A 26,204-nucleotide genomic window follows, 5' to 3' on the forward strand; every position below is an offset into this window, starting at 1 on the left:
GTCCTCCCGCGGGGGAGGGGTCGTTGAGGGGAGGGTACTGTCAGGGGTTTTTCCCTGCTTTGTTTGCCATGTGCTGTTGGCAGCCATTTTACTCACCTTTCTTGCTGAATCTGGTTCAGAGTGTGTAATGCTGCTCATTTCCTGCATGCCCTCTTATGGTCAGACTGTTGTACATCATTCGTATGAGACAGGTTGTAGTCTCAGAATTGTGATGTCATCACTTTTTTCATTATTTAAAGGGCCTCTGTTCAGTATGCTTTGCCCTTGTGTTGTCCTGTTTGTGAGTTCCTGTGTATTACCTGGCTAGTCTGACGTCTCTTCTTGTTCCTGATCCCTGGCTTGTTCCTGACTTTGCTGTTTTCTTTGTTCCTGATTTTGGCTCGTCTGACTACTCGCTTTGGCTCCTGACTCGGCTCGTCTGACTACCAGCTCTGGTTTTGACTCCTTGCTTGTTATTTGACTTATGGGCTTTTTTATTATTTTTGTTATTAATAAAGGTGTGATTATTTTTGCACTTCTTGTCTCAGTCTGATTCCTGGCACCCTGACAATTCCGTACCACATGAACTATTGAGCTTCTGAATTGTATTTGTTAAATCGAATGTTGAATTCAAAATTTTGAAATGTGGATATTTGGTCTAATTATGAAAATTTGAAAATGAACGTAAAATTAAAAAACTGGAAATAATATTCGATTAGTGAATTTAAATAGATTTTCCTTCTTATCAGCATTTAATTGTCCAAATTGAATGTCCATATGACTATTCATTCTACCAAGCAAATTGCACTTTCACCACATTTGCCCATCCCTAATTATGACATAGTCAAGGCACTTTTATTTGATCAAATACTAACACAGAGATATATAAAAACACAATTCTTAAATGCTAAGGTAATGTGGTTGATTGTTTGTTTTAAAAAAAAAAAAGTATTAAAAATGTCCTTAATTCCCATTTAGCTATGTTTGTTGTTTTACAAAGTCAGAAGTCAGATGTGGGTGACTATATTACTTTATTCTTCTCCACAAACTCCCAGATAGCTGCTTATCTTCTAAACATCATTTAAATCTATATGTTAGGAATCCTTGCACAAGTATATTTTTTTGAGGTAGATTTTATAAAAATAGTAGTGGGGGCAAAGACGTTTCTCCTATAAGTACTGCAGGGCCATTGAAAGATGTCTCCCCTAAACATTGTCATACTGTATGCATGTAATAGCATCCACATTGACATTTGATAGCAACCAAGTTTCAATAGTCACTGTCAGTTCAATGTAAAATTGAAACCTTGATTTCTATTTCACTTCAAGGGGTCAGATGGGTGGCCACCATTTATCATTAGAAGGTAGACATGTGAAACCATTCTCACTTTTAGCAGATATTTCCTAAGTGGCATATTTCATCTTTGAAATAATTCATTGCACATATCAAACTAAACAACATGTCTTTTCTGAAACATAAGACCTGGTAATAGGTTTTAATGTTATGTTTTTTTTTAGAATGATGCATGTTGTGATTGATTAACATTAACATTTTCTTTAGTTTCTGATATGAGCTTGGTTGTGTATTTCCAACCTCTTCCTTGATGATGCTTCAGGTTCTTGAGTCTCCTTGGTATGTGTGAATTATTAAGTTTTTATTAGCAACCCATACATCAGTGTTATATAAAGATTGGCAAAGATGCGCTGCGGAATCTGTTGATGCTCTACAAATAACTGATAATAATAATAATAATGCTGGCCTACATATGCTTTTTTGGCCTTTATCAATGATTCAGTCCACTTTTTTGATGATAACTGTCGACTTCATGTTAGTTCTAAAGGTTATCTTTAGCAATCTATTATTGTTTTATCTAATTCTGAGGCATGGTTACATGTTTACAACGGCTTTTTATGCATGGAAAGGAAAGCCCAATGACCTGGGAGCCATTTATTACACTCTGCATAAATAAAAACAGAGAAGCGCTCAACCTGGGAACGAACAATAGCATAATAGCTTGTTCTATGGTTAGTTACCACCCTAAAAGCAGCCTCTTTTTGCTCAATATGTGCCTTTCACAGAGAAAAACTTTCCTGTAGCATATCAGTCTGATCCCGTGATGCGGGAATCCAGACGTGGACCCGTTGCTCAGTGTGCCTAGAGGGATATAGCTGCACCTCACTGATGAGGCCCACACTAGGCCGAAACGTACGTCTGGGGTTTTGCTGTTTCTCTCGTTCAGAGAGGGATTGCCTGGTATTTTGGGGCTGGACTGCACTGTTAAGTCAGGATCAGACTGATATGCTACAGGAAAGTTCTTCTCTGTGAAAGGCACATGTTGAGCAAAAAGAGGGTGCTTCTAGGGTGGTAACTAGCCATAGAACAAGCTATTATGCTATTGTTCGTTCCCAGGTTGAGCGCTTCTCTCTTTTAATTTATTTATTACACTCTATCTATCTATCTATCTATCTATCTATCTATCATCTATCTCTATTAGTATTATTATCATTTTTTTTTGCATAGCACTGCCAATTTCCATAGCAGTGGTACAAGTTGTGGGTTCAGTTGAACAGTAAATGGTGGAGCTACAACAGTTGTCAAATGTCACAGCTTACATAACATAGAAAAACCTAGCCACATCAAAAACCTGCATTCATAATTTGTCAATTGATTTTTGGATTAAAATATTTTAAGGCTTTCAAGCACTCCTTAACAAACGGGAACAATATATAAACCCAGAGGGTTATTCTCATTATAATAACTGTACACAGAGATTATAGAAAATTGGGGCATTGAATTTAGTTTAGTTTTGCCCCCCCATCACAAATTCCCCCCCCATCACAAATTCCCTCCTTCTTTCCAAGTTTATGGTGAAATTAAGTAGACATATCAACATATTGAAAAGGGTTTAAATATTGTTCCCGTTGGTTTAGGAGAGCTAAAAACTGCTTGAAGGCCTTAAAATATTTTTAACCCAGAAATCAATTGACAAATTATGAATGTTTTTTTTTGATGTGGCTAGGTTTTTCTACGTTATGTAAACTGACAACTGTTGTAGCTACACAATTTACTGTTCAACTGTTTAACCATTTCCCCAATGTTTATGTCCTCTTTAACTATGCTTCATACTACGTTTTACAAGAATATAGAATTGCATTATAGTAAAGTTTAATACAGTACAAGCCAGATGGCTGCTTTTTTGACATCCACAAGTGATAACTTAGCAGCTCAAAAATGAAATCTAAGTGTACAAAGGTTTATATAACACAATGTGTATACATTTTTGCGAACATAATTTCAAATAGTGGACTGGGTCGGTAACGTCATTTAATTTTTAACCTATTATAGTAGCTTCAGTGTTTTATCAATGTAGGAGCTGGGTAGGCAGGTCATACATCTATGACTATGGCTATTGGCCGAAACACGTCAGCTGACCTGTGATGCTACTGGCACCACACAGGTGTTGACGTCTGTGGATACAAGTGTTTGTAAAGCTGTTGGCATGCTTTTAATGCAGATTTTCCTGCCTGATACTGTTTGGAGCAGATGGGAATACGGCGACGCTCGGATCACATTGTGCACAGAGGGCACTTTGCTGTGAGTATGCTAAACAGTCTTCCAGAGCTCTGAGGAGGGGAGGTGAGATTGACAATTACTGACATTTGTTTATTAGCTGCTCTGCAGTTGCAATGTTAAGTTTGGAGAAATGTGTTGCCTAAATTTGCATCTCTCACTCCCTATGGACTGGAGTATCTGTTTAGACCACTAAGGCTTTTTTCAGCCAAAGAGATTGAGTCAAAAGGTGCAGTGACCTTGAATATAATGAAAGGAGGATATTGTGGCTTTTTGTTACACAACAAGTTTGTGGAACCCTGCTCCATATCTTTGGTATGTTCTGTTTGTGTGAGTTAATTTCAACATACCAAACAAATCTTTGCCTATATTAAATATTATTTTTAAAAAATCAATTATCGGTAATGAATACCTACATGCAAATAGTATCTATAGCATACTTAGGCCCAGTACCTTTGATAGTGACAGCTGTACAATATTGTTACAAAGTGAATCAAGAGATACAGAATCCCCCAAGTGATAGCACTGGCTATTCAATTATAAGGAAGGATAGCAAGATTATTTTATTGCTCACTATTAAATGTGGCAGCTTGCATTGCTCCCAGAGACCCTTTTTGTTTTGCTTTGGCTGTCTTTGTACTGTCTTTGTACTGTCTTTGTACTGTCTTTGTACTGTGGGCATCCTGGGAGCTTAAAATGGCTTTTTAAACTACACTCTTGTCATACATGCAGTATTTTAAAGACTCTTTTTTTGCATCAGTTAAGTATCTCGTCTAACAATTGTTTCTCAATATTTCAAAGCTGAAAAGGTTTTCTTGATTTTTTTCCTTTGTATTTCAAGCTTTGTTTTGTGCACATTTTACAGTGGACTATTATAGCTGTCTTATAGCTGCTTGAAGAAGTCTTTAGTTCAAAGTAAGGGTATCAAAAAGTAGTGATCCTCTGACGTTAACTCTCTGTCACACAAAACCTCTAATAACTTCTGTCCTGAAACTTCAAATTAGAATTTCCTCAACTTTCCTTTACCACCTACCATATTTTGATCCTGACTGTGGTCTCTATCACTGTTATTAACCCTCTTCACATTACCATATCCACCTACCACATAAAAACCCTAACCAAAACCATCTGGATTCTAATAACTGGATACCCACACCATAATTAACACACCACCATGGAACCCTACTTGAAATCAAACACACCCTATGTAACAATTCATATACTTCCCTCTTAACCTCAAATACCCATTGCACTAAAACTAACTTCTCCTATATAACCACTATATGACATCCCATTCTGCTATATGACCACTCATACAAGTCCTTCCTCTACAAAATTCCCTCCCTCACTAATTAAAGTACCTAACCAAAACACTAACTGTAGACACTCATTTTCTCACAACTAAAACAATCGTAAATTCAACTATCTGAATTTTGCCCCAAAACACTTTACCCCATCCTCATTAACTTTAACACACCATAGGAAGTCCCATAACTGCAATCTATCCCTTTAAAAAAAAAAAAACCCACATTTCTTACCTTCTTACCCTTCTTAAGCCTACAGCAACATACTAATCTTTTTAAGTGCCACACTGTATTCCTCCTCTATTTATAGACTTGTTATGGCTTTTAACCACTCAGTTGAAAGCAGTGGGCATAATACTGGTAAAGACAGGTAATAACAGTGCTTATTGCAGCATTAAAAGTTCCCATGCTGCCTTATATAGCATAGACAATAGAAGAAAAAATAATAATGTCAACACACATGACTGAATATTACATTGAAGGAATAGAAAGAAATCCACATTTTTGGAAATTTGACAAAGATTGAACAGATGCCAGGTTACTCAGTTCCCAGCTTGCTACAATAAAGATTTAAGCTGCAGGTTGCTGCAGGATTTGATGTATATTTAAGATGCTGGTCATTCCAGATGGCACAAACCATGAGGTTGGCACTGCAAATGACTTAGTTTATAGGGTGAACACCAGGAGACTATTGAAAAAGCTCCAAACTTAATGTAGGAACGTGCTTGTGAGAATAGCAATAAGTGTTTGGCTATTCTCTTGAGATAATCCTGGCTTTCCTGATATCTTGGACTTCCTGTTTTCTGTAAAACTAAGACTTATGCTACAATTGTTGTCAATGTTCAGACTGCAATAGCTCTAGTTATGGGTAAACAGCAAGCATTGGCAAATAACTTGATTCAAAACAATAGTAAGGTTTTCAACAGTTAGGACTCTTGTGTTAAGCTATAAGCATTTTGTATGATGATCCCTCACTAAAATGAGTTGTAGGAGAAGCAACAAAAAAGGGTGCCTGGCCCCACAAAAAAATAGAAAAAGGTAACTATGTTTTGTTCACACAAATGTATTTAATTATGCATTTATTTCTTAAACTTTATTGACAAAATTAATACACAGTCGAACTATTACTCAATTGCAACAAACGTGTAAAAGATTATAATTATCTAGATCTAGATTGTAAATTCCCACAGGAATAAGGTCCTCAATTCCCTCTGTATTTGTCTATAAAATGTTGTCTTTTATTGTATTGTTTCTCCATTGTACTTTTACCTTTGTACCCATGCGCAGCGCTGCAGAATCTGTTGGAGCTTTATAAATAAAGAACAATAATAATAATAATAATAATTATTCTATATATGGAGGTTGCAAATTTTAATATAAATGTGCAGTGTAGGTGAATATAAGAGATATACTCAATATTAGATGTACATAGGAATCCAGTTTAGGAGCCTATTTTGTTTTTACTTTGTCTTATGCTTATAGATATAATAGGGAAGTTTACTTTGTTACAAGAGCACACTTTTCAGACACACTGTAAGGGGAATGTTCTGAGAATTTTATCTTTAATTTTTTAACTTGCTTACTTACTCTAGCTGGAATCATTATGTGTATGTGCATGTGACCAATAACGAATACCAAGGAGTGAATGCAGGCTGATATTTTTGCATGCAATGATATAGGAGATAGATATTTTCATAGATTAATAGCAAAAGAATAGCTAACTTTAAAAATAGATCCCGCTATAGAAGGAGGTTAGCCAAATTTGGGAAATTGAATTGATATATTACTGTATGTCCAGTAAGAGTATGCTTTTTGCACCTAGATTTAGAGTTTTGCGTTAGAAGGGGTGCGTTAGCTACACGTGTTTTTTCCCCCCCGCACCTTTTAAACAACGCTGGTATTTAGAGTTCTCTGAAGGGCTGCGTTAGGCTTCAAAAAGGGAGCGTAGAGCATAATTTACCGCCACTTCAACTCTAAATACCAGCGTTGCTTACGGACGCGGCCAGCTTCAAAAACGTGCTCGTGCACGATATCCCCATAGGAAACAATGGGGCAGTTTCAGCTGAAAAAAAACCTAACACCTGCAAAAAAGCAGCGTTCAGCTCCTAACGCAGCCTCATTGTTTCCTATGGGGAAACACTTCCTAAGTCTGCACCTAACACCCTAACATGTACCCCGAGTCTAAACACCCCTAACCTTGCACTTATTAACCCCTAATCTGCTGCCCCCGCTATCGCTGACCCCTGCATTTTATTATTAACCCCTAATCTGCCGCTCCTACATTATAGCTATGTACCCCTAATCTGCTGCCCCTAACATCGCCAACCCCTATATTATATTTATTAACCCCTAATCTGCCCCCCAACATCGCCGCTACCTTACCTACACTTATTAACCCCTAATCTGCCGACCGGACCTCGCTGCTACTCTAATAAATGTATTAACCCCTAAAGCTAAGTCTAACCCGAACACTAACACCCCCCTAAGTTAAATTTAATTTAAATCTAACGAAATAAAATAAATCTTATTAAATAAATTAATCCTATTTAAAGTTAAATACTTACCTGTAAAATAAACCCTAATCTAGCTGCAATATAACGAATAATTATATTGTAGCTATTTTAGCATTTATATTTATTTTACAGGCAACTTTGTATTTATTTTAACTAGGTACAATAGCTATTAAATAGTTAATAACTATATAATAGCTACCTAGTTAAAATAAGTACAAAATTACCTTTAAAATAAATCCTAACCTAAGTTACAATTAAATCTAACACTACACTATCAATAAATTAATTAACTAAACTATCTACAATTATCTACAATTAAATCAACTAAACTAAATTACAAAAAAAACAAACACTAAATTACAAAAAATAAAAAAAGATTTCAAGAATTTTAAACTAATTACACCTACTCTAAGCCCCCTAAAAAATAACAAAGCCCCCCAAAATAAAAAAATGCCCTACCCTATTCTAAAATAAAAAGCTAACAGCTCTTTTACCTTACCAGCCCTTAAAAGGGCCTTTTGCGGGGCATGCCCCAAAGAAAACAGCTCTTTTGCATTTAAAAAAAACATACAATACCCCCCCGCAACATTACAACTCACCACCCACAAACCCCTAATCTAACCCAAACACCCCTTAAAAAAACCTAACACTAAGCCCCTGAAGATCTCCCTACCTTATCTTCACCACGCCGGTTATCACCGATCCATCCAGAAGAGGGTCCGAAGTCTTCATCCCATCTGGCAAGAAGAGGTCCAGAAGACGGTCCGAAGTCTTCATCCTATCCGGCAAGAAGAGGACATCAGGACCAGTAGACATGTTCATCCAGGCGGCGTCTTCTATCTTCATCCATCCGGCGCGGAGCAGGACCATCTTGAAGCAGCCAACGTGGATCCATCCTCTTCTTCCGGCGACTCCCGATGAATGAAGGTTCCTTTAAGTGACATCATCCAAGATGGCGTCCCTCGAATTCCGATTGGCTGATAGGATTCTATCAGCCAATCGGAATTAATGTAGGAAAAATCTGATTGGCTGATTGAATCAGCCAATCGGATTCAAGTTCCGATCAGCCAATAGAATGTGAGCTAAATCTGATTGGCTGATCCAATCAGCCAATCGGATTGAACTTGAATCCGATTGGCTGATTCAATCAGTCAATCAGATTTTTCCTACCTTAATTCCAATTGGCTGATAGAATCCTATCAGCCAATCGGAATTTGAGGGACGCAATCTTGGATGACATCACTTAAAGGAACCTTCATTCATCGGGAGTCGCCGGAAGAAGAGGATGGATCCGCGTCGGCTGCTTCAAGATGGTCCAGCTCCGTGCTTGATGGATGAAGATAGAAGACGCTGCCTGGATGAACATGTCTACCGGTCCGGATGTCCTCTTCTTGCCGGATAGGCTGAAGACTTCGGACCCTCTTCTGGACCGATTGGTGATACCCGGCGTGGTGAAGATAAGGTAGGGAAATCTTCAGGGGCTTAGTATTAGGTTTTTTAAGGGGTGTTTGGGTTAGATTAGGGGTATGTGGGTGGTGGGTTGTTGTAACATACTCCTTTTCACTCACCTTCCCCCTTATAAGGCACACCCACATAACCTTCATTGCTTGGTATTGAAGGTAATACTGCTCTGTCAAGCCTCTCTGAATCTAAGCAGAATCTTGTTTAAGCATATCCAGTATCTCCACGAAGACGCTGCTCCGCTCTCACTTCCAGCTGATCGGCGGTGACGTCACCTCAGCTGCTGCCTGACACTTCCGTGTACGCCAGATACACGCTACCTGCCACAGATCTATCAGCTGCTTTGTCAAGGTACCATCCAAACTTGCCTTATTAATCTTACCTGTCATGAACACTTGCACTCATATCCTTTGCCAACGCTTGGTAAGGTTTATAATTCAAAATTCAGACAATCTTATAATTTTTCATTTTTTATGCGCAATGTATTTTTTCTCTTGCTAGCAATCTTGAGAGTCATATTCATTCTTACTGTTCTAATATGTTCATGTGTGGACAACATTAGCAACAAGACAATGTTAATGTGTTTGCATAGAACTATAATATATTTTCCCAACATTCAAGCAGTATAGAGTTAAGTCTGCCTCTAGACTGCTAGAAATTGGAAACACACCTATTTTTAATTGCTAGCAACCTAGTTGCTAATCAATGAGCAGAAAAGTAACATCTTTATTTTTGTGGAATTATTACAGAATACCAAGCCCGAAAAAATTTAAGGGGTATAATGGATCCTGTGGAACTCTCTAATTATGTTGCCACACTTGGACAAAAGGTGGATCAGCTGAATCTGGGCTTAAGAGAACTACAGGTGGAAAACCAAACTTTAAGGAACATAATTAAAGAAGGGATTAGTTCCAATCCACCTCACAGTGACTCACACCCAGAACCACCTGTATGCCCCCCAGATAAGTTTAGCGGTGATAGGAAACATTTTAGGCAGTTTATTAATGCTTGTACTTTATTTATCACCCTAAAACCAAAAACCTTCCCCACAGATAAAATTAAAGTTTTAACTATAATATCCTATTTGAGGGGAGAACCCAGAGCATGGGCAGATTCACTATATGAACAAAACAATCCTATATTAAATTCATTAGATAACTTCATCACTGCCCTGTCATCTCTTTATGAAGACCCCCACAGACAACACACAGCAGAAAATAAACTCAGAAATTTAAAACAAAACAAAAAACCTGTTGAGGATTACATATCTGAGTTCAAGATCTGGCAAATGGATTCAGGTTGGAATCAAGTCTCACTTAGGAGCCAATTTAGGCTAGGCTTATCAGAAGCCATTAAAGATGAATTTGCCAGACTTGACCTGCCAGATGAACTAGATGCTCTAATGCAGCTTAGTATCAAAATTGATCATAGAATAAGAGAAAGAAAACAGGAGAAGTATTCCCATGACACAAATACCAGATACTCAGATATGAAAACAACATCACAGCATGTAAAAGTCACAGATGAACCCATGTATATAGCAACTATCAGGCGACCATTGACCTCCGAAGAAAAAAAACAGACGTAAAGCAAATCACCTTTGCATGTACTGTGCCTCCAATGAACATGAGGTTTCCGCTTGTCCACTACTTAAAAGAACAAAGAGGGGTAAGATAAAAAACATTGAGGTTACCATATCACTATCTAACTCACAAGTAACCAACTGTTTAATTCCCATTTCTCTGCAGTGGGACCACCACCGCCACCGCTGTGAAGCTGTGATCGATTCTGGGGCATACTCCTCTTATATTGATTTAGCACTTGTAAAATTAAATAAAATTCCACTGATTAAAAAAATTAAACCTGTCATGGTGCGTCTTATTAATGGACAACAATTGGTCTCCGGTCCCATCACACACCAAACAGTACCACTGTTAATGACAACACACAATCAACATCATGAATACATCACATTTGATGTACTTCCCTCACCCATTTTCTCTATTGTCTTGGGTTTGCAATGGTTAAGGGTACATCAACCAACTATTTGTTGGGTAGAAAACAAGGTAAACTTTACATCTACCTATTGTAAAACCACCTGTTTTCCACATACTCCACTCTTAGCAGTAACAGAATCTAAGATACCCCCAGAATACTTAGATTTTGAACAGGTTTTTAGTAAAAAGGAGGCAGAAAGCCTACCTCCGCACAGACCTTACGATTGTCCGATAGATTTAATACCCGGGTCTGATATTCCTTACGGCCACATATTCCCACTATCTGAAGCTGAACTAGTAGATCTTAAAAAATACATTAATGAGAACCTTCAAAAAGGGTTTATAAGACCCTCCACCTCACCTGCAGGAGCAGGGATATTTTTTGTAAGAAACAAGGATCAAACCCTACGCCCCATCGTGGATTACAGGGAGTTGAACAAGAGAACCATAAAAAATAGGTATCCCCTCCCCCTCATCCCAGAGCTTATTGAAAGGTTAAAAGGCGCTACCATCTTTACTAAACTGGACTTGAGGGGAGCATACAATCTCATACGCATAAGACCTGGTGATGAATGGCTCACCGCGTTCAGAACCCGCTATGGATTGTATGAATATACGGTCATGCCGTTTGGGCTATGTAATGCCCCCGCAACCTTTCAAAGGTTCATAAACGACATATTCAGAGATTTACTAGACACTTCAATGGTTATTTATTTGGATGATATTCTTATTTATTCATCTAATATTCAAGAACACATAAAACAAGTCAGAGCCGTTCTCTCCAGGCTACAGGCTCACCACTTATATGTCAAACTGGAAAAATGTATTTTCCACACACAAGATATCACATTTTTGGGATATCACATAACTCCTAATGGCGTGTCCATGGAAACTGACAAAGTCTTATCCATATTGAATTGGCCCATACCTAAAACAAAAAGAGATGTACAGAAATTCCTTGGTTTTTCAAATTTTTATCGAAAATTTATAAAGAATTTCGCTAATATTGCTAAACCCCTCACAGAATTAACAAAAAGCAAAGAACCATTTCTCTGGACTAATGAGACTAATCTAGTCTTCCAATTTCTTAAGAAATGTTTTACAACAGCTCCTATACTCATTTATCCAAACCCAGAACTTCCATTTGTATTGGAGGTGGATGCCTCTCATTATGCAATAGGTGCAATCCTCTCCCAGCGACCAACACCACAAGAACCATTACACCCTATTGCTTACTACTCTTGTGTTCTAACTGTCTCTGAACTTAACTATCATATAGGAGAAAAAGAGTTATTGGCAATGAAATCTGCTCTAGAACACTGGAGACACCTTCTAGAAAGTACTGAAGTTCCAATACAGATTTATACCGACCACAGGAACCTCCAGTACTTGAAGACCCACCGCACTTTAACTGCCAGACAAGTTAGATGGAGTCTATTTTTCTCGAGATTCCACTATAACATAATCTACAGGCCAGCCTCTAAGAATATCAAAGCTGATATCCTTTCCAGACTCCCAGAAAAAACAAATATTTTAAACCAATACGGAACTATAATCCCAGAAAACTGTTTCCAAGAAAACCTAGGCTTGGCCTTTAACGATGACTCTCGTGTCAAGACGGAACAACTAAAGGATTCATCAGTTCCAAAGACATTGCTAACCAAAGGAACTGATGGACTCTTCTACAAATTCGAAAAACTCTATATACCACCTTCCCTCAGGTTGGAAATTCTTAAAAGTATGCATGACTCACAATTAACAGGACACCCTGGAGTTCAAAGGACCATAGAACTCACTAAAAGGTCCTACTAGTGGCCAAACATGATTTCTGAAATTAGAAATTATGTACAGACATGTGAGATTTGTACAACTTGTAAACATGAAAGAAGTAAACTAGTTGGTTACCTACTATCCCTTCCAATTCCTGAAAAGCCTTGGACACATATAGCGGCTGACTTTATTGTTGAACTGCCAAAATCCAACAATAACAACACCATATTGGTTGTTGTAGACCTTTTCTCTAAAATGTCTCATTTTATTCCGTTCCAAAAATTGCCCACCTCCATGGAGACTGCAACCGTTTTGATCAACAATGTAATAAAATTACATGGACTCCCTCTTTCCATAACCACTGGCAGAGGTAGCCAATTTACTTCCCGGTTATGGAGAGATCTTTGTGCCTCCCTAGGCATTGAAAGGCGTTTGAGCACGGCTTACCATCCTCGAATGGGCAATCTGAGAGGACTAACCAGTGGCTAGAAGAATACCTCAGATGTTTCACAACTCAAAATCAAGACAACTGGGCATCTCTACTACCCTTCGCAGAATTTGCACATAATAATGCTTATCATTCTTCAATTAAAACCACTCCATTCTTCGCAAATTATGGATACCACCCGGTTTTTCACGTCAATCCTCAACAAGAAAGTCTTTGTCCAGTGGTGAACGATACAACCAACAGTATTGCAGAAACTTTTTCCATATTAGCAGGGAATATTAAACATGCCCAAGACAGACAAAAAACTTATTACGACCTCAGAAGGAGACCAGCTCCTAATTATATGATTGGTGACCTAGTCTGGTTATCCACTAGAAACCTTCGCCTCTCAACGCCCTCTAGGAAGTTAAACAAGTTCTATATTGGACCTTTTCCGATCAAGGCTGTTATTAATTCCATTGCTGTTACCCTGGATCTACCGGACTCTTATAAGATTCATCCCACCTTTCATGTCAACTTGTTGAAACCATATAAAGAACTGAGGGAACGTTCAAACTCACTTCCCATTCAACTCCCTGTCTCTCCTGATAATGAGTTTGAAGTGGAAAGTATCCTGGACTCTAGGAAAGTTTCAGGTCGTTTACAGTACCTGGTGCCCTGGAAGGGCTACCCTTCGGAAGAAGACTCTTGGAACCCTCTGTTAATTTCTCAGCTCCTCGACTGGTTTCCCTCTTTCATCAGAGGAATCCACTTCGTCCTCATCCTTGAACCCCGGTGTGGTTCATTTTGAGGGGGCCCTCTGTAACATACTCCTTTTCACTCACCTTCCCCCTTATAAGGCACACCCACATAACCTTCATTGCTTGGTATTGAAGGTAATACTGCTCTTTCAAGCCTCTCTGAATCTAAGCAGAATCTTGTTTAAGCATATCCAGTATCTCCACGAAGACGCTGCTCCGCTCTCACTTCCAGCTGATCGGCGGTGACGTCACCTCAGCTGCTGCCTGACACTTCCGTGTACACCAGATACACGCTACCTGCCACAGATCTATCAGCTGCTTTGTCAAGGTACCATCCAAACTTGCCTTATTAATCTTACCTGTCATGAACACTTGCACTCATATCCTTTGCCAACGCTTGGTAAGGTTTATAATTCAAAATTCAGACAATCCTATAATTTTTCATTTTTTATGCGCAATGTATTTTTTCTCTTGCTAGCAATCTTGAGAGTCATATTCATTCTTACTGTTCTAATATGTTCATGTGTGGACAACATTAGCAACAAGACAATGTTAATGTGTTTGCATAGAACTATAATATATTTTCCCAACATTCAAGCAGTATAGAGTTAAGTCTGCCTCTAGACTGCTAGAAATTGGAAACACACCTATTTTTAATTGCTAGCAACCTAGTTGCTAATCAATGAGCAGAAAAGTAACATCTTTATTTTTGTGGAATTATTACAGTTGTGATGTTGGGGGTGGTGGTATTATATGTTTTTTTAAATGCAAAAGAGCTGTTTTCTTTGGGGCATGCCCCGCAAAAGGCCCTTTTAAGGGCTGGTAAGGTAAAAGAGCTGTTAACTTTTTATTTTAGAATAGGGTAGGGCATTTTTTTTATTTTGGGGGGCTTTGTTATTTTTTTAGGGGGCTTAGAGTAGGTGTAATTAGTTTAAAATTCTTGTAATTTTTTAATTTAGTGTTTTTTTGTGTAATTTAGTTTAGTTGATTTAATTGTAGATAGTTTAGTTTATTAATTTATTGATAGTGTAGTGTTAGGTTTAATTGTAACTTAGGTTAGGATTTATTTTACAGTTAATTTTGTAATTATTTTAACTAGGTATCTATTAAATAGTTATTAACTATTTAATAGCTATTATACCGAGTTAAAATAAATACAAAGTTGCCTGTAAAATAAATATAAATCCTAAAATAGCTACAATATAATTATTCGTTATATTGTAGCTATATTAGGGTTTATTTTACAGGTAAGTATTTAGCTTTAAATAGGATTAATTTATTTAATAAGATTTATTTTATTTCGTTAGATTTAAATTATATTTAACTTAGTGGGGTGTTAGTGTTAGGGTTAGACTTATCTTTAGGGGTTAATACATTTATTAGAGTAGCGGCAACATTGGGGGGGCAGATTAGGGGTTAATAAATATTATGTAGGTGTCAGCGATGTTAGGGGCAGCAGATTAGGGGTACATAGGGATAATGTAGGTTGCGGCGGTGTGCGGTCGGCAGATTAGGGGTTAACATTTTTTATTAGAGTGGCGGCGATGTGGGGGGACCTCGGTTTAGGGGTACATAGGTAGTTTATGGGTGTTAGTGTACTTTAGAGCACAGTAGTTAAGAGCTTTATGAACCGGCGTTAGCCCAGAAACCTCTTAACTCCTGAATTTTTTCTGCGACTGAAATTAGAGTTCTAACGCTCACTTCAGCCAAGACTCTAAATATCAGAGTTAGAAAGATCCCATTGAAAAGATAGGATACGCAATTGACGTAAGGGAATCTGCGGTATGGAAAAGTCTCGGCTGGAAAGTGAGCATTAGACCCTTTCCTGACTGACTCTAAATACCAGCGGGCGGCCAAAACCAGCGTTAGGACCCCTTAACGCTGGTTTGGACGGCTAACGCAGAACTCTAAATCTAGGCGTTAGTGTGTAAAATATTACAATTCCCTTATTGTATGTAACAGTTATATATTACAAAGGAAAAGAGGATAAAATAAAGACATCACAGTAGTTTGATAGTTGAATTAATAAACATACCTCCATAACTATAGTATTGCCTGTTTTTAATAGCCCTATAGATCACTATTATGTTAGAAGTAAATGTTGTTCTAGAAACTTTTTATTTCAAACCAGTAATATTATCAAGACAGGTAATACAGAAGAAGTTTTAAACTTAGGCAAGAAGGATGTTGATAAGATGTATGGAAAGGATCTTCTAACATACAAAAACAATAAAACAAAAAGTAAGACTACACACCATATACAGGAACCTAAGTTTATAACTGCTTACAGTCTTGCGTATAATAACATTTGTGGTATCATAAGGGAATCGATGCCCATTCTGTATTCAGATCCTATACTTAGGAACATTACACAGGGAGGATGTGACTTCATACCCAGGAAGGGAAGAACGTTAGCTAATCATTTGTCGACCTAAGACCATAGACAAATAAATGTTGGATCCAAAGACGAAATTGATTTTTCAAGTGTAGGAGAGCCATCTGTAAAACCTGTGATTTCGTGTCAGAGGGTAACAAATTCAAATCTACTGTTACACAACAAGATCATGAGATTAATTTCTCTTTCAATTGTGCAACTACACATGTAGTTTATCTTCTTACCTGCAAAATATGCTTAACCCTTTCGTGACTGGGTTAAAGTGTCTACATTGGAACAACTGTTCCGATGTAGACAAATTGAAACCACGCAGTCGTGCACACGATCGCAAGATTTCAATTATTGGATCGCGACTGGGGGCGTCCCTACAACCCTAGGAATGCCCTCCAGACTGCGATCAAATTCAGGAAGCACAGAAGGCTTCAGGACAGCCGTTGGCTATGACGTTCTATTCCGTCATAACGGCTCTAAAGCCCAGTGTAATTATGACGGAATAGAACGGCATAATGGCATTAAAAGGTTAAACAATATACAGGTAAAACTAAGAGACCGCTGAAAGAGAGATTCCTGGAGCATTTACTCTTCATTGAGGATGAAGAATCAGACACTCCCGTAGCTAGACATTTCAAGCAACTACAAGACGTATCTTGATAAAGCCTTGCTCACAGGCGAAACGCATTGACGTTGATACAGCTCATCACTAAAGAGAATACAAAGGATATGATATTGCTCCATTAACTCCTGCATAATCTTGTAAGAAGTACAGGGGAGGAGCACGCTAAACGAATGGCCGTTTGTTCACATGTTCCCGCTTACAACACGCTGGAGCATGCAACATACCAATAGCAACAATCACTTACTGGGAGTAAGTGCCAGCATTGGAGATACGAATGTGTAAAGGAGAAAGCTAATAAGTAATCTATCACCGGTAAAGTAAAGAGGAACTTTGCACCAGACACGAAGTGTGTCCGAATATCCGGTAAGCCTGAATACACAAAATAAATTTTTACAAAGATATATCCCTTTGACACTTTGTTGCAAATCAAACAAAGAGACTAAGACATCAAGACATCACATTGTGAAATGTATTCGTATTTCCAGTATAATAACTATATCTCCGTTACGCTATACAGTCTTAAAATCACAAGGAGGATATATTTTTTGGAGCCATTTTAATTGCTTTATTTTTAAGATGGAATTTTAAAGGTGGAAATTTTCTAATGCTGTTATTTATAACTTCAAGACACACAAGAGCCCACTCTTGATTCTGTATTGCTGTTATTTTACATTCTTTTACATTTTAATCAGTTATTGTGTAAGGGAGACGTCCCTATTTTATATGTTATTAGACTTTTGATACGTTGTAAATTGGTATATTGATCTCTAGGACCCCTTAGCTTTAGTTAGCGCTCCTACACTCTTTTTCTCTGTCTAAGTACCTATTTGGGGCTTAGTCTTAGGCTTTTTTTTTTGGAGTGGCTTTTTTTTAGATTAGGGTTTTTTGGGCTGAAAAATAGCTGATTGCCCTTTTAAATGGAGTAAAAGAGCTGAATGCCCTTTTAAGGGCAATGCCCATACAAATGCCCCTTTAGGGGCAATGGGTAGTTTAGTTTTTTATTGTTAGTTTTTTTTATTTTGGGGGGTTTGGTGGGTGGGGGTTTTTACTTTTGGGGGGGACTTAGTATTTTGTACATGTAAAAGAGCTCTTTAACGTAGGGCAATGCCCTACAAAAGGCCCTTTTAAGGGCTATTGGTTGTTTATATTAGAGGGTGTTTTTATTTTGGGGGCTTTTTTATTTTCATAGGGATTAGGTTTAATTTTTGTTTATTTTTTATAATTTTGTTTATTTTTTTCTGTAATTTTAGACTTTTTTATTTTTTGTAATTTTAGATTATTTTTTTGTAATTTAATGTCTGGTTTTATATTTAAATTAATATTAGGGTTTTTTAATTTAATTATAACTTAGTATTGGGGTTAATTTAGGGAGTGTTAGGTTAGGGGGCTGTTATGACATACGTAGCTTAGTAATTAAATTAGTTATTTGCGTTGGGGGTTCACGGTTTAGGGGTTAATAGGATGATTAGGTTTATTGCGATGTGGGGGGTTGGCGGTTTAGGGGTTAATAGGTTAATTAGGTTTTTTGTGATGTGGGAGGTTGGCAGTTTAGGGGTTAATATTTTAATTATGCTATTTTCCGGATAAGGGGTTAACTACTTTATTTTGCAATGTGGGGGTTGGCCGTTTAGGTGTTTGTTAATGCTTCATGCGGGAGGTTAGGTTTTTTCGTTATACTTCATGTGGGAGGTTAGTTTTTTTTAATTATTTCTTGCAGGCGGTTACGTGTTTTTTTGTTATTTCGTGTGGGCGGTTGCATGTTTTTTTTTTTTTTAAGCTTTGTTTGCGTACGCTGCATCCAGGTGGATTCATTTGGCTGCGCGCAGCCAACATTCCTTTGAGGATGTGTGTGCAACTGGCGACGGACGCGTTACAAGCGTGATTATATTATAGATATATGTATCTACAGACATATAAACACATAAATACATATGTAAACATATATAGACAAATATATAAGTGTATTGGAACCCTTTACAGTTAAAGAGACACTCAATCAAAATTAAACTTTCTTTATTCAGATAGAATATGCCATTTTAAACAACTTTCCAATTTACTTACATTAACAAAATGTGCACAGTCTTTTTATATTTAAACTTTTTGAGTCACCAGCTCCTACTGAGCATGTGCAAGAATAAGTGTGTATGCATTTGTGAATGGCTGATGGCTGTCACATGGTACAGGGGGAGTGGAAAAAGACATAACTTTTAAAATTGTCAGAAAAAAAATCTACTACTCATTTGAAGTTCAGACTAAGTGCTATTGCATTGTCTTGTTATCTTGCATTATGCAAATCAACTGTGTTGACTGGTCCTTTAAGTAGATGAAAACATGAAAAAGCATAGTTATGCAATATTCATATTTAATAATGGCTTTAACTATTTATTCACTGTAAATATTTCACATTCCAATGTTCTGCACATAGCAGAATATGTTGTATTTATTAATATATATTATTATATATTTATCTATATATAATCAGCTATATATATATATATATATATATATGTGTGTGTGTGTGTGTGTGTATATATATATATATATATATATATATATATATATTGTACCAAAATACCAAGATATATGTAGAAATATTTATTTATGAATAAATAGAACATATTATTCTATGTAAATAACATTGCAATGTTAAATATTCATATTTTCATGACAGGTTAGTGCACTTGAGAATATGCGATCGGGTTGGCACGCGAGTAGGGTGTTAGTTTTTTTCCAAGGTTTTTGCTTCATTGTCTTCTATAGGGAAATAGGTTATCGATAGCGCAATATTCTAAGTTACGATATTGCGCCCGTCAGGTTAGCACATGAGCAATAACTTTTGCTTTCAACTTGTAATAGGAGCGCACCCTGACGTGTGCATAAATCTTACTTCTAGTGTAGTTAATGCTCAAGCGGGAGCATTAAATAGCACTCCACTTATAATCTGGCCCAAATAGTGAATACAATTGGAAGCTTTCAGAACACTAAGGTCCCTTGGTCAGGCATAATGATAAAGGGGGCCATCGAATGGAAGAAATTTATCATAAAAAAACTCTACTGCTCATTTGAAATTCAGAGTACTAATGCATTACCTTATAGTATGCATTTCTTGATTATGCAGTTCTGTTTAAATATAGAGAATTCGGATTGTGATCAGAAAAGCAGTCCAAGCACATTCTAAGGGGCCAATTTTTTTCCTAAATGAATTGCAGATAAACAATGAAAATGGCTGATTGTGTTCCCACTGAAATTGAAAATGGCTCATCCTCAGCCATTAAAGGGCCATTACAGTAAAAAAAAAGTGCATGTTCCAATCCGTTAGAGCATGTCATTTTAAGACTATCGAAACTAGAGTACTATTTGTTTAACTAGCAGTGCCAGTTCCACATCTGAGTCACACTATTTGCACTGCTGATTGGATCAGTGGTGTTTTCCGCTCAGACCAGTAGTGCTCTGCGAGTCCCGCGTGGTATTTCTACTGTGTGTTTAACCCCATTGGGGTGTTTACACACACAGTAGTCTAGGCTTGATAGTCTTAAAATAACATGCTACAACTATAATGGCCCCTTAACATATTGATAATTATTAAGCAATTGATTGTGGTCAACCACTTGGTACCTTTTAAGTTAATTTTGGTTTATTTGTGAAATTTTGTTTTCAATTTGTAATTTTTTTGTTTGTTTTTGTTTCTTGCAGGCTCTGATTTCTTGTTTTTACAGCACCCTGTCTATAAATATATATCTCTAAATTTCATTTCTTGATTTCTCACAATCCTTAGTTTCATATTCCTATGCTCACAACCATTTTATCTCCTGATACATTTAATATCTCTACTCTCATCTATGGGCTCCATTTATGAAGCAGCAAATGCTGCTTTGGAGTCATAAGACCACTGCTTCTTAACCTCTCCGCAACCTTTTAGGTGGCGGATTGAAATCATTCCGATCCAATATGGTTGGGATGACTGACAGCCCCTGCAAGCAGCCGATTCGCTGACAGTGAGCAAGGGGTCGGCATTGCACAAGCATTTCACTAGATATGCTTGTGCAATGATAAATGACAACAGGGTATGCTGTCGGCATTTAGCGATGTTGAGCGGAAATGATTCGCTATAGCGAATCATGTCCACTCGACATATGATAAATCTACCCCTACATCTCATTCTCACTCTCTCACGCCCTATAACACTCTTGTCCATCCCTCACTCTTCTATCTTCCTCTTTAATTCTCTCTTTTCCAAAGTATTTCTCTCCATCTTGCAGTTTTATCTCTCACTCTCCATGTATCTCCCTCTGTAACCATTCCTGTCACCTCACACTAGTCATGTCTCTTCCCCTTCTCATTATCATGATTCTCCCCCCCAACTCTATGTTATCCTTTCTCCTCTTAGTCATCCTCTCACCATTGCTTTTACACCACCCTTTACTTACCCTCTTAGTCCCCCTTGCACTCCTCCTTTCACTCCCTCTCTCAATTTCCCTTCCCCCTTTCTACAATATTAGAGCTACATTATTAAGCATGTTTTTGTATTGTGTATTTGTGTATATATCTTGTATGTTTTTTTTAGCTTAAAGGGACACTGAACCCAAATTTTTTCTTCTATCTGTATCACGAAAGAAAAAAATTTGGGTTCAGTGTCCCTTTAATTTGGCAACTATTCCCGACATAAAACCCAACATGTTTTTTTTCATCATTCATATATCATATTTGTTCAAAAGCAGGAAGGTAAGCTCAGGAGTGTGCACGTGTCTGCAGTACTATATGACAGCAATGAGCACTAGATGGCAGCACTATTTCCTGTCATGGAGTGCTCCAGACTTGTGCAGGCTTACATATCTAGATATCTCTTCAACAAATAATAACAAGAGAACAAAGAAAATTTGATAATATAAATACATTGAAAACTTTTTTAAATTGTATGCTCTGACTGAATCATGAAAGAAAATATGTAGGTTTCATGGTTTAATTGAATGGTAAACCAAAAATCAACTAATATTCCACTTTTTGTTTTCATGTTCATTAAAATTAATTGGGAATGGATATTATGTTTGAAATAATTGTTACTATTCATTGAGAACTCTATGTATAAATGGCATCAATGTAAATACTTTAAAAGTATAGAAATACAGTAGCATAAAACTTTATTTAACCCCTTAACGACCAAGGACGTACACCACACGTCCTCAAAAAAAATGCAGTTAATGACCGAGGACGTGTGGCGTACGTCCTTGGTCTGGAAAGCAGCTGGAAGCGATCCTGCTCGCTTCCAGCTGCTTTCCGGTTATTGCAGTGATGCCTCGATATGGAGGCATCCTGCAATAACCCCCCTTGGCCATCCGATGCAGAGAGAGCCACTCTGTGGCCCTCTCTGCACCGGACATCGATGGCCGGTATCGTTGGTGGGTGGGAGCTTACGTGGGAGGCGGGTGGGCGGCCATCAATGCTCTGTGTGGAGTGGAGGGGGGCGGGATCGGCACCTACGGGGGCGCGCACGGGAGCGCGCGCGTGCACGGGGGGTGGTGGGCGGGTGCGTGCACGGGGCGGGAGCGGATGGGAACCGCTACACTACAGAAAAAAAAAAAGTTAAGTTAAAAAAACGATTATTATTTAAATATTACAGATGTAATCTAAGGGACCTGGAAGGGGTTGGGGGTTGGTCTTCGTGGGGGGGGGGGGGAAGCTACACTACAGAAAAGGGCATTTTTGGGAAAAAAAGGCACATTTTTTTACAAAACTGGGTACTGGCAGACAGCTGCCAGTACCCAAGATGGCGCCCATTATTGCAGAGGGGAAGGGTTAGAGAGCTGTTTGGTGGGGGATCAGTGAGGTTGGGGTCTAAGGGGGGATCCTACACATCAGCATATGTAAATATGCTTTTTTTTTTTTTTTTTTTAAAAAAGGGCCAAATACCTCTTATTTTAGTACTGGCAGACTTTCTGCCAGTACTTAAGATGGCGGGGACAATTGTGGGGTGGGGGAGGGAAGAGAGCTGTTTGGGAGGGATCAGGGGGTCTGATGTTTCAGGTGGGAGGCTGAGCTCTACACTAAAGCTAAAATTAACCCTGCAAGCTCCCTACAAGCTACATAATTAACCCCTTCACTGCTAGCCGTAATACACGTGTGATGCGCAGCGGCATTTAGAGGCCTTCTAATTACCAAAAAGCAATGCCAAAGCCATATATGTCTGCTATTTCTGAACAAAGGGGATCCCAGAGAAGCATTTACAGCCATTTGTGCCATAATTGCACAAGCTGTTTGTAAATAATTTCAGTGAGAAACCTAAAATTGAGAAAAAAATTAACGTTTTTTTTAATTTGATCGCATTTGGCGGTGAAATGGTGGCATGAAATATACCAAAATTGGCCTAGATCAATACTTGGGGTTGTCTACTACACTACACTAAAGCTAAAACTACCCCAAAAAGCTCCCTACATGCTCCCTAATTAACCCCTTCACTGCTGGGCATAATACACGTGTGGTGCGCAGTGGCATTTAGCGGCCTTCTAATTACCAAAATGCCAAAGTCATATATGTCTGCTATTTCTGAACAAAGGGGATCCCAGAGAAGAATTTACAACCATTTATGCCATAATTGCACAAGCTTTTTGTAAATAATTTAAGTTAGAAACCAAAAGTTTGTGAAAAAATTTGTGAAAAGTGAACGATTTTTTGTATTTGATTGCATTTGGCGGTGAAATGGTGGCATGAAATATACCAAAATGGGCCTAGATCAATACTTTGGGTTGTCTACTAAAAAAAAATATACACATGTCAATGGATATTCAGAGATTCCTGAAAGATATCAGTGTTCTAATGTAACTAGCGCAAATTTTGAAAAGAAATGGTTTGGAAATAGCAAAGTGCTACTTGTATTTATGGCCCTATAGTTTACAAAAAAAGCAAAGAACATGTAAACATTGGGTATTTCTAAAATCAGGACAAAATTTAGAAACTATTTAGCATGGGTGTTTTTTGGTGGTTGTAGATGTGTAACAGATTTTGGGGGTCAAAGTTAGAAAAAGTGTGTTTTTGTCCATTTTTTCCTCATATTTTATAATTTTTTTATAGTAAATTATAAGATATGATGAAAATAATGGTATATTTAGAAAGTCCATTTAATGGCGAGAAAAACGGTATATAATATGTGTGGGTACAGTAAATGAGTAAGAGGAAAATTACAGCTAAACACAAACACCTCAAAAATGTAAAAATAGCCTTGGTCCCAAACGGACAGAAAATGGAAAAGTGCTGTGGTCATTAAGGGGTTAAAGTCTAAATGCATAAAAGTTTAACAAATACTTGTGTTAATGTGCGAACTCACAGGCAGGGCAAAATTAAAAGAGAAGCTTTTTCAATTTTGTTAGTTCTACTAAATACCAATATCTATGCTAAAATACTAGAGCGACATTTTATACAAGCATTGATAATAATAAATTCACTTGTTAATTTTATGGGACTTTATTGTCCTACACTCATTTAAATTTATATAGCACTTTATTCCCACCATTGAAGTTAGTGATATTAATATTTATCACTAATCCTCATATTTATTATTACTATATACACTAATGAGAATATCTTAATTTCACAATAGTTATATATCTTTCATTATAATTTAATTTAATTTAATTCAGTGTGGGGTTCCTGTGGCCCAGTAGCTAGGTACACTGTCTCCCAACCCAAATGTTGTGAGTTTAAACCTGGCCACTGCTGCTAATTTTTTCCACAAATTCACTTGTTAATTTTATGGGACATTATTATTATTATGCTGGATATGCAATGGAGTCTAAAATGCACTTATTGGCCACACAGGGGGTGTGTTAACAACAACGAGCCGTGATTGGTTGAATATTGATCATATTGATTGTACCTTCTCCAAAGCATAGCTGATTATCTCTCTATGTAGTTACATTTGTGTTTCACTTTAGAGGGGTAACAATAATACCAATATATTTGGGAGCCACATACTTTGCAAAGACTAAGCCTATTATATACTATGTCTTCAACAAATAATAACATTACTTAAACCTCACTAAGCCATTGTCTGAATAGAGGGTGTGTCTAAGTTCACACTCAGTGATTGGACAAATATCATATAAACACCCAGTACATGCATTGTACTGCACACCCCCTACCCTCTCACTCTAAACATATAGAAAGTTATTCACAAGAAATCATTTGTATAAAAAGCACTTAGAACAGTCCCAAATCCCAAATGTGTGCTAAATATCTAGAGGAATGAGGATTACAAAAAACTTACCACAAAGGAAACACTGCATCTACAATTGATAGAGGTGTGTATTAATACTAGTAATCACAATATATCACATATCTAAACCAAATGTATACTCTAGACTAATTATATTTGTAAGATCATTGGTGCTAAAAACTGGGGAGACCCATAAGCAATAATTTCATGTTATATATGATTGGAATCACTGAAAGCTATATATTGTATTTCTGTTAAAAGAAGTACTCATGCTGGCGGGCTATATATCCTGCCAATATCAATAAGCACTGTCTCATATTGTTTTAGGTTTTGTTTGTTTGCATATAATATTTTTAACACTTATGGTGAACAACTATCCATATTGCTAATATTATAAAGTACTGTGAATTATTTATATATATATGTATACATTGATGTTATTAGCCTGTTATACACTAATTAATAACAGGCTAAGTAACGCCCATTAGGGTGTGTCCTGATTCACTATTGGATCAAGTTCTGTTTAAATGGATTGTCAGTTAGAAGGATCACTATGCCTGATGAAACAACTCATGCTAGGTTGAGCGTTGCATGATTTTAAATTTTGCTTGCTATTGTTTTAAACTTATCAATATTTGTTTTATTAAACGGAACTTGTTTTATGCAAGCTTTGGTTCATTACCTTCTACAGCAGTTTTACACACTGCTTCTGACTATCCATCAGCACATATTGTGACAAAGATCCCCCTGCACTATCTACTCAGCACCTGGAGAGGTTCAGCTGGTACACATGAAGATACCAGCCAGCTCCTATTAGTACATAGGTGTATTTGGGCCAATTGTGAGTACCCATTTGGCTTTTTTTCTTTGATTTCACATTTATGGATATACTGATTATTATTATTATTATCTATACAGCTCTGGCTTTGTCTATGAGGAGAAGAGCAGCCTAACTAATTGCTTCATTGTGAGATCATCTGGTTCTACTGAAAGGGTTAGCTGGTACACCCTAAGACTCCAGCCTGCACCTACCAGTACATAACTAAGTGTACTATAGTCGCATGGGAGTACCCACTTGACTTACTTGATTTACATCACTATATAGCATATTGATATGCACATGAGGCACCCCTCTTGTTCTCTTTATCTTTAATTTTATACAAGCAGTGGGTTAAAGGACCATTAAATTTGACATTACAACAACG

This window comes from Bombina bombina, chromosome 5 (genome assembly GCF_027579735.1).
Source record: "Bombina bombina isolate aBomBom1 chromosome 5, aBomBom1.pri, whole genome shotgun sequence".
NCBI lineage: Eukaryota > Metazoa > Chordata > Amphibia > Anura > Bombinatoridae > Bombina > Bombina bombina.